Source organism: Sorex fumeus, unplaced genomic scaffold (assembly GCF_029834395.1).
Source record: "Sorex fumeus unplaced genomic scaffold, SorFum_2.1 ptg000037l, whole genome shotgun sequence".
Lineage (NCBI taxonomy): Eukaryota > Metazoa > Chordata > Mammalia > Eulipotyphla > Soricidae > Sorex > Sorex fumeus.
Genome location: NW_026606094.1, coordinates 64,315,377 through 64,333,258, shown reverse-complemented (window position 1 = coordinate 64,333,258; position 17,882 = coordinate 64,315,377). Strand labels below are relative to the sequence as shown.

At 43.5% G+C, this 17,882-nt stretch overlaps 1 protein-coding gene across 1 annotated transcript in view; it reads left to right on the top strand.

Annotated features, from left to right (window-relative positions):
- The window catches only part of RAPGEF5 (Rap guanine nucleotide exchange factor 5), a 267,287-nt gene that overhangs the window by 31,256 nt on the left and 218,149 nt on the right, over positions 1-17,882 (top strand). The window lies entirely within an intron of this gene.

Below are 17,882 nucleotides of genomic sequence, written 5' to 3'. Positions count from 1 at the left end.
ATGAGGCTTTAAATCTCTACCTGGCTGGCAGGAGGCACAAGTGACTCACAGCAGAACCTGGAAGGGCACTTTCAGTGGGGCTACCTGGCTCACGTTCCACATGGGGTGTCCTAGGTTTGAAGGTTGTCATTCCAAAGCAACTTTGGAGTGTCAGAATCGACCGGTTCTGATTTCAAGTTAAAATTTAATTGTAGTAAAATGCATCCCCATGGAATGTGCTATCAGAACCACTGAAGGAAAGTATATATATAGCTCATATCCACTTGGTTGTCCAACCGGTCCCCACGGTCAGATAGGGATTAAGAGCCTTATGATAGTAATGATAAGTGCTTTCATTTGGGATTTTTGTTTGGGAACCACACCCGGAGATGTTCAAGGGTGACTCCTGACTCTGTGCTCAGGAGTAATCCCTGGGGAATCTTGGGGAGAATCATATGTGGTGCCAGGGATTTGAACTGGGGTTACTGCTTATGAGACAAGCACTTTAACCTGTATACTGTCTTTCTGCCCCATTATCTAGGATTTTTAACAGCATTACAGGATTTTAAGTGTTTCCATTATTCAACAAGTATTTCCTAACCCATGAGTTTTGAAATATGTATTTGAAGTAGAAGGAAAGCCTGGGATATGCTCAGTGCTCCCTTTCCCAACTTATTCCTTTCTTTAAAGTTCTTGGTCAACTCATTTCCTCTTGGAAATGCAGCTGACCCACCAGGGTTACTGATATCAATCCTGCACAGGAAATTTGACTCGCCTCCAAACTTAGCTATAGTTTTCCCTCAGTATTTGGAGGTATTACTTTTATAATCAGCATCTTCCCCCCACCCCCACCCCCATCCCATCTCCTTTGCTGTTCAAGTCCCTTGGAGTTGGTCCTCTGCATCCCCTATTTAACTCACACAGTTAACCCAAACTATACCCATGGTTGAATCTGTGAATATGGAGGGTGAGGATAGACATTGGCATATAGGTAGACCCACTATCAAGGGTCAGATGTGTTTTCAGAGGATGATTGGGCTTTAGTCAAAGGGATACATATACTATCAAATCTAAATCAGTGTGAATATCAGCTTCATACCTCAGAACAGGAGGAAATTTTTTAGGAAATAATGAAAAAGTTTCAATCTTGTCATCCTGTCAAAGACATTGATCCAGTTCTGTTTATATGATCCATCTATGAGTTTTTGTTTGTTTGGGGGCCACACCTGGAAGTGCTCAGGACTTACTCCTGGCTCTGTGCTCAGAAATCACTCCTGACAAGGCTTGGGGACCATAGGAGTGCTAGGGATTTCCAAGTAAGGAAGGTTGGGCTAGAGCCCGAGAATCTGCATTTTCCAGGAAGAGCTGCATTGCTTTGCAGGCACACTTGGAGGAAGATGTAGGTGACTATTGATTAGTAGTATCTGATTAGCAGAGTTGGAACCAAAGGCAGAGATACTTGACAGCTGGTTGTATTAGCTTTCCAGCAGCTTCTGATGGAGGTCCCTGGTGAGAGGGCGAACTGACTGGCAGTTGACTGATACCTGCCATGGTGCAAGGAAAACTTCCAGAGGGAAAGCAGAGAATTAGAGATCTGGTATTTCACAGGTCTGAATGCCATGACCTGCTGAGTATCTGCCCTGTTTCTCATCCTGGTTGAAGGATCATTGATGATGCTTATGGGAGCTATGCTGGTCTTTGTGACTAGAGTAGAAAGAGGAGGTGAGGGTGGGGTGGGAAAGAGAAGAAACATTTGAAGAAACATTATTATGACTTATTAGATAAAAAAAAGGGTATCCAGATGGGGCAGAAGAATTTGGGGTCAAGAGATGGTATAGAGGTGAAGGCACTTGCCTTGTACATGGCTGACATTGTTTAGATCCCCAGCACTGTATATGGCCCCCAAGCAGTTCCAGGAGTGATCTCTGAGCACAGAGCCAGGAGTAAGCCTTGAGAACCACCAGGTGTCACCCCCCCAAAAGAACAAATCATTGGGTAGGAAGACTATGAAGAAGACAGAAGAAGGAAATCCACATCAAGGTCAAGGATGGAAAGTGCAACATATAGTCAGAGCAGGAAAGCTCACAGCCCCATGCTGCGCATGCTGACCAGGCGCTGCCCACTCTAGATAGGCAGCTTGGGGAGAAGGGAACCCTGTTTGAACTCTGCCCTTTGGAAAATCTGATTTTTCCAAATGAAGAGACGTGATAGTTAGGATGTCATAACTGGAAACATTAAAAGGAAATACAGTACAAGATGTGAGTGAAATTCTGGTTCTATAGTGATGCTGTTAGGAGGTATTAGAAAAATTGAAGGGAGTTAAGGAAATTGATGTGGCTCTAAATTGAGTTTTCAATGGACCTCAGATGCAGTATTCTCCAGAGAAGGAGGACACGTGATACAGGATAAATCAGGTTGCAGAGGCCTGCAAGATTCAGCTGTGGGCTAGGGAGGTTAAGTGTTGGCCATCAAAGCTAACAATTCTGTGTGTCATCAGAGCAAGAAAAGGAGGCTGTCACAGCATAGTCCTGGTAGTAAATGGTGAATTTTGACCCATGAAATGATGCTCTTCTCATCTCCATCAAGGGAATGATGGAATTGCACAAGATAGGGAGTAATAGAGATCCCAGCTGCTTCAGATGACTTCAGGGGAACCAGACAAATAATTTCTGTGGTACTGAAAGTCTGTCCTGGGGATTACAGCACTACCATTAGCAATTCTGTGCAAAGTTGTGGAGGATTAGCTCCATGATCCCAGGTCTGCAAGTCACAGGGGTTTCCTAAGTTTTGAGTGTGCAGGTTGAGACTACTAAGGTTAGTATGGATCCTCCTAAGTTCTAAAATTAATTTGTAGCTAAAAGGTTTAGGAGAAAAATAATATCTGAAAGGCTCTGTCAATTTGGAACTGGTTACAAGATTTCTACTGGGTAGCGTCCAGAAAAACCATATAAATACAAATATTTGCTCTCTCCCAAGGGTTGTTTGTCTGTTTTTAATTTGTTTGGTTGGTTTTGGTTTTGGTTTTGGGGCACACTCAGTTGTGCTCAGGGCTTACTCCTGGCTCTGTGCTCAGGAAACACTTCTAGTGGTGGTCAGAGAACCACATGGGATGTCAGGATTGAATCTGGGTTGGTCACATGCGTTGTAAGCACCCTTCCCCGCCTCCTCCCCCTTTCAAGTTTTAAAAATTGTTGGTGGTCAGTTGTTACTGTCCACAGAAAACCATTTGGGAAAGACCTGTCATTACCAGGAAGCTTATGAAACCGGGATTGATTCTGAGTTACTTATTCCAGACTCCCAAGTATGGCCTGAGTAAGTACATGGCATAGCCCATGGCCAAAAGATATAGTCCCTAGGGATGATACTGGAGAAGACTTTGCTTTTCCACAAATTCTGTTTTCCCTCCCAACCAGGCACAGAATTGTTGGAGCTCTGACTTTGCTTTGTCACAACACCCTGCCCTGGAGATATAAATGAAGAGAATATAATTCTGTCTCTTGAAAAGCTGGCACAGTAGTAAGAGAGACCCACAGTCACAGGCATGATAATTGTAAAGTTTGCTGAATGCTCAACAAGAGTTGACAGCCACTGAATGCTTACTCAAAGCTCTTTATGTATTTGTGGGGGCAGGGACGAAGGGGGTGTAGGGAGGGTAAATCTGGTGGTACTCAGGTCTCATCCCTGGTACTCAGGTCAGAGGACTATATTTGGATCAAACCAGAGTTGGTCAAATGCAAGGAAAGTTCCTAACCTCTATATTATATCTCTCTAGCCCCAAGCTCTTTTCAGATTTTAAGTTGTTATTCTCATAGTGTAGGCTTAGGACCAGCATGTAGTGAGTAATTCACTAGATGTAGGATTCAACACAATTGCATATATAGCTTCCAAAGGCTATGTATTGCACATGGTTATTGCATGCCTGGCCACACTGACCATATCGCTCAATTCACAATTAAGAGTTCACGTAAGATATATCATTCTGATTCTAATTCAGATTAGCTTCCAGGATCAGCACATAGCACTTAGTATAATAGTTCGAGTTATCCAAAGTCCAGGTCAGGGGCGTGGGCCATGAGACACACTTCTGGCAGCTCAGATTATTTTAGGCCAGTTGGCTCCTATGACTTCAGTTGCTGTTGGATCTAGAGAGGATCAGGATGCCTACTGGAATGATCCCTTGATGTCAGCTTTTGGCAGAAATCATCTTTGCCAATGATCTGTCTGTCTGAATCCTCCTGCTTTTACACAACATTTTGGTAGACACTTGACTTTGACTGGGAGACCCAGAACTGTTCTCTGTTCGTCTTGATGCCTCATTAGTGCCAGAGTATTTCTCTCATCCACCCCTTTCTCTCACCTGCTGAAAGAGCCAGAGCAGCTCCTTCCCTCCCTTTGGTTGTCAAGCAGATGATGGTCTATGTTAGCATGAGTCCCTCCATCTTGTTTTACATTTCATATATGCTCTCATCCCAGCAGCAACAATATCCTCTGGAAACATGTTAGAATTGCATATTCATAGGTCAGGCCCTAGACCTACTGAACCTCAGATCTCTAAGGACATAGTCCAGCAATCTGATTTAATGAGCCCCCTAGGTGGTTCTGATGCAGGCTGAAGTATGTGAAACACTTTTGTAAGTCACTGAATCCTGAGAAGTAGATTTTATTTCATCCATTTAAAGGAAAGGAAACAGACAGACTGATGTCACGTAATTTGTTCAAGGACATGTGACTTCTCTAAGGGACAGACAGACTTTGAGTCTAAGCAGTGAAATCCAGAGCTCCAATTTAACTAACAGTTGTGAAAGGCTGTCCTTCAGAAGAAGGCGAGAGGTAGAGAGGAAGGAACAGTAAATGCTGGGAAGTGAAGAGTTCAGTACACACGGAAAGACCAGGGTTATCTGGAAATGATTCCTGAGCACAGAGCTAGGAGGAAGCCCTGAGCACAGCTAATTATGGTACAACCCTCCCCCACAAAAACAACATCAATAAAAGAACAGGGTTTACTTTCCCCCTTTTAATGAGAAGTAACTGTATGCAATGAATCATGTTGGATACCATGGACGTTTATAAATATGATAACAAGATTGATCCTGCCTTCTTCAAATGGATAAAAGAAAACAGACTTGGAAATAAGTACTTATTTATTAAAGTCAATTAAGTGTTTCTGGGAGCACATAAAAGAAACTTCAAATGGGGGGTGTTGGGGCATACGAATATATTTTAGCATAAGCTATATGAAAATGTAAATGGATGATGAGCAAGGCATTCCAGTCAGAGAGAATGCTGTATGTGTGGTTCGGATGTTTGAAATAGCATCTTCCTGGATTTAGTAGAAATTTATTATATCACTCTTGGCATTCATTTTGTGTAGTCTAGACTTGTCAGTGTTATAGTACAAATTGAAAGTTCCTAATTTAAAAGGAGTTGGTAAAACTAATTGCTCTCTGTTTATTTGTTCTAATCTGGGGAGCCAAAAATTGCTTTGGTCTGTTTCCTACTTTTATGTAATATGTAAGTGCAAATAGCAAAGTGTCTTAAATAGTTTTGGAGGAAATTATCTTCAAATGCGTAGGACATTATTTGGTTCAATATAATATTTATAAAAGTTTTATCAATAATTGACTAAATACTGAAATAACTCCTTCTCCTCTGTGGAATTTGATGATTTGACCAGGCTTGCTTAATTTTTCTACTCATGGTGCCTCTTGGCTCAAAAAATGGAGCTTAAGACGTGGGCAGTGCTGGAAGCACCTCAGATTTATGACACCTTTGATTTTGAATTAAGAGTTTGGTCATGTGCATTTAGAAACCTTTTACCACAGCTAGATTTTTTGGGCCACCCACCATCTAAAAAGCTAGCATCTAAACCAGAATGGGCACTTTTTCTCCAAAGGGCAAAAGAGTAAATATTTCTGGCAGGAGAGCTTTCAGAGGTGTGTGTACACAAGCGGTGTCTCAGGGAACTTGAAGGAGGGTGCTGCTGGGCTTGGCTGGTAGGTGGGACTTTGTGACCCTGATCTAAACCTGATTCTCCTTACTCAGGTCAAGGCTGTGAAATGGACAGGTGACCTCAGAATATCCTCCTGATATTGTGTGGCTGAGGTTCTTTAAGTAATGGGACAAGGTTTTGTAGTGTTTCTCAGCCCTTTGCAATGGTGGGCTCCCCACTCAATCTTGTTTACTTCCTATAGTCCCCATCTACTGTCTGGCCACTAGTCTGTTCTGGATAGATAGCACAGGGGTTAAAGTGCTTGCCTTGCACACACTGACCTGGGTTTGATGGCCAGTACCAGGTCTGCTCCCCTGAGCATGGCCAGGAGTGATCCCCGATTGTGGAGCAAGAAGTGAGCTCTGAGCATAGCTGAGTGTGGTCCACAAAATAAAGCATATAAAATAGCCTTACATTTTTAAAAAGCAACCCTTTTAGAACAAGGTGATATATGGCACATGGTTTGTGGTGTTTCTGTTTCTTTTTAAAAATAACTTGATTAAGTCATTAGTTTAGCTACAGACATTCAGTATTCTAACACAAGTCTTACCACCATTGCACCTTCCCACCACCATTATTTCCAATTTTCCCAACTACTCGTTGAGCCTGCTCCCGTAGGTGGCCCTTGATAATTTATTTACATTGCTTGTGATAAATAATTTGCTAAAAGAATGATCAAAAAATATTTCCTTGGGGGCTGGAGAGATAGCACAGCGGGTAGGGCATTTGCCTTGCATGCAGCCAACCCAGATTCAATTCCCAGCATCCCAATTACTTCGAGCACCGCTAGGAGTAATTCCTGAGTGCAGAGTTAGGAGTAACCCCTGTGCATCTCCAGGTCTTACTCAAAAGGCAAAAAATGAACAAACAAAAATGTTTTCTTAGAAGAAAGTTAGTGAAGATTGCCATATCTCACCATGGAGCCTTGTATAAGAGATTGCTAAGATGTTGTTACAGGTTAAGTCTTTTGTGTTTGTATTTTGTTAATTGAGAATGTTTGCCTTCTACTTTACATCCCATCCAATCTGGTGTGCTACTCTTGGTTTATCAGTGTCACAGAGTTTGAAATGTCTTGCATCTGAAATCACATCTGCACGCTCCAGGGTTTTTTTTTTTTCCCCCTTTATTTTATTTTATTTTTTTTAAAGTTGTAGATTTACAATTTTTTGTGCTTTGGTTTCAATTATACAATGATCAGATACCCATCCCTCCACCAGTGCCCATTTTCCACCACCATGGATAATATCCCTCCCACCCCCATCCCCCCATCCCCCCGTCTCTGTGGCAGGGCAATCCCCTGTGTTCTCTCTCTCCTTTTGGGTGTTGTGGTCTGCAAAAGAGGCATTGAGTGGCAAACATGTTCAGTCCATAGTCTACTTTCGACATGCATCTCCCCTCCTGGGAGGATCCTCCAAACATCCTTTATTTGGTGCTCCCTTCTCTATCTGAATAACCCTTTCCTCTAGGAGCTCCAGGGTTTTTAATGGGGGGCTGGAGCAATAGCGCAGTGGTAGGGCGTTTGCCTTGCATGTGGCCGGCCCAAGTTCGATTCCTCTGCCTTTGATTCCTCTGCCTCTCTCGGAGAGCTGGGCACGTTACCGAGAGTATCTCGCCCGCACAGCAAAGCCTGGCAAGCTATCCATTACGTATTTGATATGCCAAACACAGTAACAACAAGTCTCACGATGTTACTGGGCCCACTCGAGCAAATCGATGAACAATGGGAGGACAGTGACAGTGACAGATGCAGCTGGAGTTAAATTCTTAATTGACTGGCAGCTTTCGAGTGTGTGCATGATTCCTGGGCTTCTGGAAGTACAGAGAGATGGGGGGGAGGTGGCACATTTCTTTCTCAACCCTGTGAAAGCTGGAGATTTCAGTCACAAAATTCGCATACCTGAGTTTTTCAACAAATTAATTTCTGGATGAGGCTTGTCTGAAGAGTGGGGTTTGGTGGGAAGCATGGCGGCAACTACAAAGTATGGACGGTTTTGGCTGCTGGGGCTCTGTTTGGGCGGTTGCAGGGGCTCACTTGTCCCCTACTTGTTTCAGCCTTGTGTGGGACCCAAAAGAAATTCTGCCATTTGTTGATCTCTTTTGAGATTTATTTCTGAATCTCTGGATCATGACCAGTGAAAGAGTTTACATGGCACCGGAGGTAGATCATGAGTGTGATTACTGGTCTTCCAGGGAGATGGGGGGAGGTAGTCCATCCCCAACCCTGTGAATGCTGGCGATTTGTTACAAACCCACATACCTGAGTTTTTTAACAAACTGATTTCTGGATGAATCTTGTCTGAGCAATGGGGTCTGGCTACAAATGTGGCAGAGATTTTCTGTTTCTGTGTTTCTTACCCCCCTTTCAAACCTGGCCCCCCTTCCAACCTCAACCTTGTTTTCTTCCCATGACTCTCATTCCACATTTTGCTCCCCTAGTCTGTTTTGTGATTTTTTTTCACATATGATTTTTTTTTGGATTATCCTGGCATCCCACAGGGAACCATGTGGTTTCCAATGGAGAAATTCTAGTTTTGAGGGATGATTTGGTTGGTGTGAAGGGCTGAAGGAGAGCTTCCAAAACTTAGTTGGCCTATCCCCCTTTGCAGAAACAGTTATGCAGTGTTCTCTGGGAATCTACTATCTTTTTTGTTTTTGGGGGGGTTTTTTTGCTTGTGTTTGTTTTTGTTTTTGTTTTGCAGGGGGATGGGGGAGCATACCTGATGGTAGTGCTCGGGGTTTACTCCTGGCTCTGCACTCAGGAATCACCATATGTGATGCTGGAGATTGAACCTGAGTAGGCTGCATGTAAGGCAAGTGCCTTATCCACCATACTATCACTCCAACCCCAAATTTATGGCCTTTAAGCAAATGGAAAACCTATCCCAGTTGTATCCAAAGCTATTCCTGTTCCCTAAATGACTCCAACTTTCTTCCAAGGGAGTCTCACCCACTTTGAGAAAACCTGATATGGGTCTCAAGTGGGCATGTACACACCATCTCACATGGCCTGAGACCAGGTGATGTTCTTCGTGAGGCAGTGCAGCTTTTAACTATACAATCCACATTGTGTTTTACAAACTGTGTTTGAATGTGACTTTACTAATGGGGTGGAAGGAGCCCATTACTTTGAAACACTTATTTTTGGAAATAAATGTTCAGGCTAAGAAATTATATAAGTAGCACACAGGAGAGTTCTCTTATCACTATCTCCACTTCCCTGCCATGTCACCATGGTCCATGCAGCCCTATGGACTTCCCCTGTCTGTTGTCCTACTAAGGTCCTTTATTCTAGTCAGAGTCCTCCATTGCCTTGTCCATTTCATTTGGGCCTGCAAAGCCTATTGTAATCCTTTGAAAACTCTCCATAACCCTGTTAGGTAACCATCTATCTCACTCAGTCAAGGTGGTGTCTTCTAGCTCTCTGCTGAAGAGTGATAACTTTCCGTTTTGTTTACTCTGGTCTTGCAGGGAATCCTTTTTTTTTTTAATTGAAGCACGGTGAGATACACAGTTACAAAGTTGTTCATGATTAGATTTCAGTCATAGGATGTTCCAATACCTGTTCCTTCACTAGTGTACATTTCCCACTGCCAATGTCCTCAGTTTCCCTCCAGACTTCCCACCCTCACCTGTTTCTATGGCAAGCACTTTTCCTCTCCTCTCCTCTCCTCTCCTCTCCTCTCCTCTCCTCTCCTCTCCTCTCCTCTCCTCTCCTCTCCTCTCCTCTCCTCTCCTCTCCTCTCCTCTCCTCTCCTCTCTCCTTTTGGGCATTATGGTTTGCAATACAAATACTAAAAGGTTATCAGAAGTTTACCTACTTTCAACACTCAGTTTTTGTCCAGAGTGATCATTTCTAATTATTTATTGTCATACTAGTCCCTTCTCTATCCTAACTGCTCTTTGCCCCACACACAATTGTGGCAAGCTTCCAACCATTGACCAGTCCTCCTGGCCCCTGCTTTTCCTGACTTTGGATATTAGTCTCATACTATTTTTTTTATAATATCTCCCATATGACTGCAGTCATTCTATATCTGTCTCTCTCCTTCTGGCTCATTTAGCTCTGCATGATACTCTCCATGTCCATCCATTTATAAGCAAGTTTCATGATTTCATTTTCCCTAACAGCTCCATAGGGAACCACTTTAACCCTGGGTAAATACCCTCACCCTCATCATACTCTTGTTTGCTATTTGCAACATTTATTAGTGTGTTGCTTGCCTGGTGGTGGTTTTTATTTTCTTTTTTTAAAAAATTATATTTAGGGACTTGAGTGATAGCACAGCGGGTAAGGCATTTGCCTTGCATGCGGCCAACCTGGGTATGATTCCTAGCATCCCATATGGTCCCCTGAGCACTGCCAGGGGTGATTTCTGAGTGCAGAGCCAGGAGTAACTCCTGTGCATTGCCAGGTGTGACTCAAAAGGAAAAAAGGATGATATTTAGTAATTAGAATAATTCTATCAGGAAGAACTATCTGCCTTCCACCTCCCACTACTGTTTATTCAATTACTTATATCCTTATGAATTCAGGGATATTTTTCCTATGGGTTACAGTGCAGTACTTTCATTCTTTTGCTGCTCAGATCATCCCAGATTTGACTGGCGGCAACTTTCCATATTGGCTGCTATGGAAAGGGCTGGTCTTGGAATCCAGATGTAACTGGGCAGGTTGATGTAGTTTTAAGTAGGGAATTCAGTGACAGATGGAGGAAACCAGCTTGCTCACTTAACTGTTGTTCCAGAATCTTGAATTGCTTCATTCCTAACTGCAAAGGTCTTCCTGTGCTTGCCATGAAGCCCATCCTGGGTGACCTATAAAACAAGCAGACTTATTCTCTTGTGTTTACACTACTACCACAATGAGAAAGATGCTTTCCCACAAGTAAAATTAAAATGATGGTGCTTTGTGAATGGTTTCTGAAATAATCTGGCAAAAGTCCCTTTAAAAGATTGCTTTGGGGGCGGAGGGCTGGAGTGATAGCACAGTGGGTAGGGTGTTTGCCTTGCACGCGGCCAACCCGGGTTTGATTCCCAGCATCCCATATGGTCCTCCGGGCACTGCCAGGGGTAATTCCTGAGTGCATGAGCCAGGAGTAACCCCTGTGCATTGCTGGTGTGACCCAAAAAGCCAAATTAAAAAAAATACTGCCTTGGGGTTGGAGAGATTATCAACCTGCAAGCTGAGTAGTGGCTTGCCTTGGTTCCCTCCTCTACATGCAGACCCAGCACTGCCGAGAGTAATCCCTGAGGAATGAGCCCTGAGCAGCATTGGGGCTTAAAAACTGACAAACAGATAAACAAAACCTACCTCATGTCCCCATTTCAAAGGTCTGAGAGGCTGAGACCTTTCCTGCTTATGTCCCAACCCTGCCCAAGAGATTCTAGAGATCACTCTGGGGCTCAGCTGTAATATTCTGTTCTTGGAATTGGCTACAGCATCCTGCTCATCCACCGCCCAGCATTAACTCATTGACCAAAAGCAGAAACTTTCCGTCGAAGCAGCCCAGAGACACCCAATAAAGACTCCCCAGGACTGTGCTAAGGCTGATGTCTCTCTGGAGGCCTCCCCCCGTGTCTATCTGCCTGACAAGTGCTCCCTTTCAATAAACTGACTTCACCTAAACAATCTTGCTCCCCTGGTAAATTCTCCTCCTGGATTCCAGGGTCACCTGCTCCTGCTTCCATTTCTGCTGTCTTCCTAGAACCTGTGAGTTCTTGCTGCTTTATCTTCTAGGCAACATGGTAGTGAAACTTAATCACTTCACTTAACTTCCCGTTAGTCGTCGATTTGCTCGAGCGGGCGCCAGTAACGTCTCCATTTGTCCCTGTCGCGTGCTAGTGTAGCCCAATGGCATCTGTTCTACTAGATCTGTATTACTAGATCTTTCATTTTCTACTTGAGCATCTTGGGGGGTCGGGGGAGGGTTGGTGGCAATGTTTCTACTAGGAGAGGGCCTTTCATGGGAAGAAAAACTTCAGTGGTTGGCCCAAGAGGCCCCTGAAAGGGGATGCTACTTGCAAAGGCTTGGGGGTACCGTGCTGAGCTGCAGACATGAGGACATCTGGCTTGGGGTGATTCTGAAGTGGAGTCTAGAGAAACACACTGCCCCCTTACTCCCACCCCCCGTCCCCCGAGAAGGTGCAAGGTAGGATTTACCACTTGGCCGAACAGTGGATCCTGGTGCTGTAGGTGCAGCTGCTTACAGATCTTCGTGGGGTTCGGAACCCAGTCAGGTGCGTGGAGGAGGCAGCATTCAGAGTCTCCGAGTCTCATGACTCTTGTGATTAACCAGAGACTCCCAGGCCCAACAGCTGCTCTTGATTCATACAGCCTTCCTTCCTTACATTTGGCTGCTCACTGGAATGCCCCACAGAGCTTTGAGGAAACTGCCCCATTCCTGCTCCTAGAGATTCTTCTTTTATCTTCCTTGGGTGAGAGACTTGAGCACCTGTTTGATTTATTCATTTATTTATTTGACTTTTGGGTCGCACACCTGGCAGTGCTCAGGACTTATTCCTCATCTGTGCTCAAGGATCACTCCTGGTGGGTGCATATGTGATACCGGGAATCAAACTGGGTTGGCTGTGTGCAAGGCAAACATCCTCCCCACTGTGCTCTATCTCTCTATATTGTTTGATTCCCCCCACTTTGTTTCTCAAATATAATTTACATCCAGGTTTGAGAATCACTATATCTAGCAGGTTTTGCTTGTGATTCAGAATTCAATGGGATGCGTTTGTTGGCTATGCCACTCTTCAATGATCAGATGCTGTGTTCTAAGATGCATGTAGGGGGGAATGACTAAGCATAGTTATTCCCCACTACTAAGAGTGACTTGGGTAAATTTCAACAAACTCAGGAAAAGTTCTCTACCCTTTGAGTCTAGCTTTGTCATCTGTGTAATATTGTTACTAATTTAAATGTACATGTAGAGTGTTTAGTATAAACATTAGCATGTGGTGGAAGCAAGATCATCAATTTTTTTAGCCTGTAGCCTGTTAGAGTTGTGGTGTTTAGATTAATCAAAACTTTGTTTCAGTTCTGTATCTGTGACTTCCCAATTCAGGGAATTTAAATAATAAATTTTTTTGAAGTTGTTGTGGGGCTACCCCAGGCACTTCTGGGGAGACTGGCACAGCGACCTGCTCCCATGCAAGCTATATCTATGGTCCTCAACTTCCTTCCTTCCTTCCTTCCTTCCTTCCTTCCTTCCTTCCTTCCTTCCTTCCTTCCTTCCTTGCTTTTTGGGTCACATCCAGCAATGCTCCTGGCTCTGTGCTCAGTAATTGCTCCTGGCAGTGCTCAGGGGACCCTGTGATATGCTGGGGGTTAAACCCTAGGCTGGCTGTGTGCAAAGCAAGCTCCTTACCCACTGTACTATCACTCTAGCCCCCCTTTATGAATTTATGATTCTCATATCTCTTGTCTGTAAACTTCAGAATCAGTGGGTTCAATTCCCAACATGGGGAAGTGGTTACAACAAAGAAGGTGCTCAAGAAACATTTCTTCTCACTTTGCCTGTCATTTCCTTTGCACTTTTTAGAGAAGTAGGAAGATATAATTTTGAAAACATTGCTAACTCAGGTTGTCATGCTACCCTGAGGAAATATTACAAATAACCTTTGTAGTGGTGACTTTTACTATTGGGAACTCATCTTTTGGCACCCAAAGGAAACAACTGTGGGCCTCAGTTGTTACCAGGACTTGCAGAGTCAGAGAGGATGATGATGATGATGATGATGATGATGATGGTGATGGTGATGATGGTCATGATGATGGTGAGGCCTGCCCCATCCTCTGTTTTATCAATTTACTCCTGTCCCCAGTTTACATTACATTTGACTTGTAATGACCTTGTAAATCCTTAAGCCAACAAAATGACTGGGATTCTTCCCTTTTAACTAAGCCAACCTTTGATATATGTTTCATGGGATGTATTTTATAAGATCCACTGTCTTACAACTTTGTTGGACAGTGTTCTAGAGCACAGCCCTTATTGTTTAAGTCTAGCATCTCTTAACACACCCATCCTCGAGTAACTTAAGCTTTCTGGCTAAGATTGTAAAAACATCCAAGTGTACTTCTTCTACTTAATGATCTTTATATTTTACTTTATCATCAATAATGAGAAGAGGGGTGGTGATCACCTAACGTGGAAAAGGGAGAGCTGGTTAAAAGGCACGAAAGTTGTGTCATGAGCTGGATTCTCAAGTTATCATTCATTTGGAAGTTCCTTGGTTGCTGGTTTTTATAGAACAGGTTATGCTTTTGTGGTATTAGAAGGGGTTCAGTCTCCTTTCATTTTCCTCTCTCCCTTTAGTAGCTTACATACCTTAATTCAACCTAATGAGAATATGAAGGCATGTCCTTTTAGAGCTGATAAAAAATGTCCTTTAGATACATTAGCCAGTGCAGGAAAGATATTTTCAGTGTCTCTGGAGTGAGATACTTGTTTGTTGCAGACCCAACCTATAGGCTTTTAGATTTAGTAGACACCACCTTAAACAGAGACCAGATAAGTATAGATATACTTCTTACCCAATGATCTTTTTGAATTATGGCATTACTTGCCCCCCCATAAGTTCATTTGTGAATATGTAAAGGATTATAATTCTATCATGCATGTTTGAATATGAAGTTTGCCTGGAATCATTTAGGGACCCATTTCTTCCCTCCACTATCCATTAAAAGGAAAAGGGGGAGAAATAAATCTGAATTAAATTCTAATTTTATTTGTGTCATTACAAGTCGTCCCCCTGTGGTATATATTTATCTTTCATGAAAGAATCATTGCATCTAGCTTAATTGTCTCTAGGAAAGGAACTAAAAGGGGAAGGAATCATCCTTTCATCTCAGCATTTCATTTATAAGAGTCAAAATCAATATAGGACGGGGCTTGCATCTGTTGGACTGGCCACCCAAAGTTCTAAACTCAAAGGGAGTCAGGATCAAAAAAGAATCGTGGATCTAACACATCCTTTAGCTCTTCTGTGTCTTCTGATAAGCAGATTTCTAAGTGTGGGGTGGTATCTTCCATGTTTCTGAATGCTCCACGCATGCCTTATAAGGTGCTCAGATGAAGCTTCATAAATGTGAAATGAGTGCAATTTTGTTGCCACAAGAGCGATTAGATGAAACCCTGGAGTTCTGGAAGGAGGAATAAACCCAAGAGACTCAAAGATGTGATGAAAACAGCTGTGCAATTATTACAGATTGGGTGTAGAATTGAAAGGGAGAGGTTGCAGAGTATGTTCTTGGGAGTTTTTTCCAGGTAGATGCTTGGCAAGCAGTTCTGGAGCTGGCTTTGAGCAGTGCTTCTCAAATTCCTGTCAACTGGCCCAGGATGTCCCCCCCCCCCCCTTATAAAATTGGTTAATCTTTTCCCAGTGACTGTTAAGAATGAGGTGATGGATGGACTGGTCCTCCAAGTTCTTTGCTCCTGCCGTCTCTGACATTTGCTGGTTTTGATCAATACCCCAAAATAACAAACAGCAGTCTTAAAAAGGTAGACTTGCAGTCATTCTTTGAGTGAATCGGTATTTTATAGAGACTCCGAGGCTTCCCTCAGCTCAGCAGAGTTTGAGAACTGCTGAAGTAGAGCGCTAATGAAAAACAGTTCCCCTGGGGCCAGGCCGGAGCAGGCTTCACCAGCTTTTCTGACTACAGATCTGGGTATTGTGTCCTGGAAAAGGCTGTTCTTGTTCCCTTACTCCTGTCTCTTATCTAAGGCTGTTATCTAGTCAGCGGGATGAATCCCGTGGCTTTATTTACTTACCTTACAGGTCTTTTGAAACAAGCCATCAGGGGGATTTTTCTGTGAGGTGGAATTGTGAGTGTAACACTAGTGTCCAGACAGCCAGATTTAGGTTGGTCATAGAGAGAAAGGAAGTGTTTGGCTTTCTTTTGTGAAAGTGCCTCTACCTTTAGAGTTTGTTTCTACCCACAAGCTTTCTTTCTGGTGACGTCACATGAAATATTTGCTTTTCTGTTAGTAAAGATTGTCAGTTCTGGTCGGCAGGAATAATTTTTTAGTCTTTGTTTAGGGGAAGGAGGTGTGTGTGGAATCACTTATGATTCATTATGATTCATCTTCAAATTAGAAATCTGGTGTGTGGCACATTTTAAATTAGCACAGCCTTCCTGCGCCTCAGCATCAGGAGGGATTGGTTCCTCAACCCCCGCGCATACCAAAATCCAAGATAGTATTTGCTTATAGCCCACCCACTTCCTGCAGAATACTTAACATCATCTACAATCACTTATATAATATAAAGTAAATGCTATGTAAAGCAAATGGTTATCATGGTACATTGTTTAGGAAATGGCCAGAAATTGTCTGTACATATGCGCCTAGACTCAACTCCATAATATGTAATTGGGGGGGGGGGGGGAGGGCACAGAGCTTACTCCTGGCTCTTTATTCAGGGATTACTTCCGGTAGACTCCCAAGGATCGAACTTGGGTCAGACATGTGCAAGGTATGTTGCCTACCCACTGTACCATTGCTCCAGCTCTATATAGTATGTAGTTTTGAGTGAAGGTTGGCCGAATCCAGGGATGTGCAGGGCTGAATGATTCCAATAAGCATATCTACAACCCGGGCTGGAGCAATAGCACAGTGGTAGGGCGTTTGCCTTGCATGCAGCCAACATGGTCGACCCGAGTTTGATTTCTCCACCCCTCTCGGAGAGCCCGGCAAGCTACCGAGAGTATCTCGCCCACACAGCAGAGCCTGGCAAGCTACCCATGATGTATTCAATATGCCAAACACAGTAACAACAAAGTCTCCAATGGAGACGTTACTGGGCCCGCTTGAGCAAATCGATGAACAACGAGAGGACAGTGACTATTTCACTATATCTAGAACCTGCACAGGGACAACAGAAGTCCTAGGAAAGGTGCCTTGGGAGAGTAAATAGAGCAGAAAGGCTGAGTGGGTGTTTTAATTCATGGGCATTACAAATGGTCTATGCTATAAATTTAATTTTCTATGTGGCTGTTGCAGATCTTTAGCAGCGTATGCCAACTGGCATTTTTAAACAGAGAGCCCATCCATTTATTTCCGTTCAATGCAAAGCTAAGCAGCATCGGAACCATGTTGTGAGGGGAATGAGCAGACTGGCTCTCCTTAAAGTTTGGGAAAAGGTGCAGATGCTGGAAAGACATGACTGGCAGGGTATGTTTCATAAATTTAGCAAATTATTCTAAGATGTGGAGGCGGCAGACTAAAAATTATGGTATCTCAAAAGTCAGCAAGCTTTGGAGTCGAAGGGTAAAGAGCTTTTAAACATAGGTTGGAAGCTCAGTAAATGTTAGTTTCTCTGTACTTCCCCCCCCCCACCCTGTACTGCAATGGGAAATGATAATGGTTTTCTATTGTGCTTTAAGCATCTGTGGGTGATGGCACTGCTGACTGGATGCTTTGGTGGGAAAATTAGCTCCTACAGTTCAAACCATTCAACAGATAATAAGTTGATGGAGCTATAAATATCTAGAAATAAATGAATAGAAAAATAACTTTTAAAAACAAGGCTGAGTGCTAGATGCTGTAGATAGGAAGTGCAATGCTTAGCATGGGTTCTCTTTCAAGAAGCTTTGAGATTTATTGAGACAAAGGCTCGCCAAACATTGCCAACTCCCCAGGAGCTGCCAAAGAGGGTGAGACACTATTGGACAGAAGGAAGGGTGGGGCTTTCCTGTCAGGGGCAAGCACCAACCTGGACCTTGGAGTCCAGCGGGATTCTGGGCAGGGCTAGAGAAGATGGGCTTCCTAGCTCAGAGAAGGGTGTGAACAGAGGTAAGATGGCTGTCGCAGATTCTCCTGCTGGTGTAGATCTTGTTAAACCAAAGAAACCATGTTGGGGGATGGAAACAGGACACTAGAAAATTAATTTAGAGGCAGAATGAGTT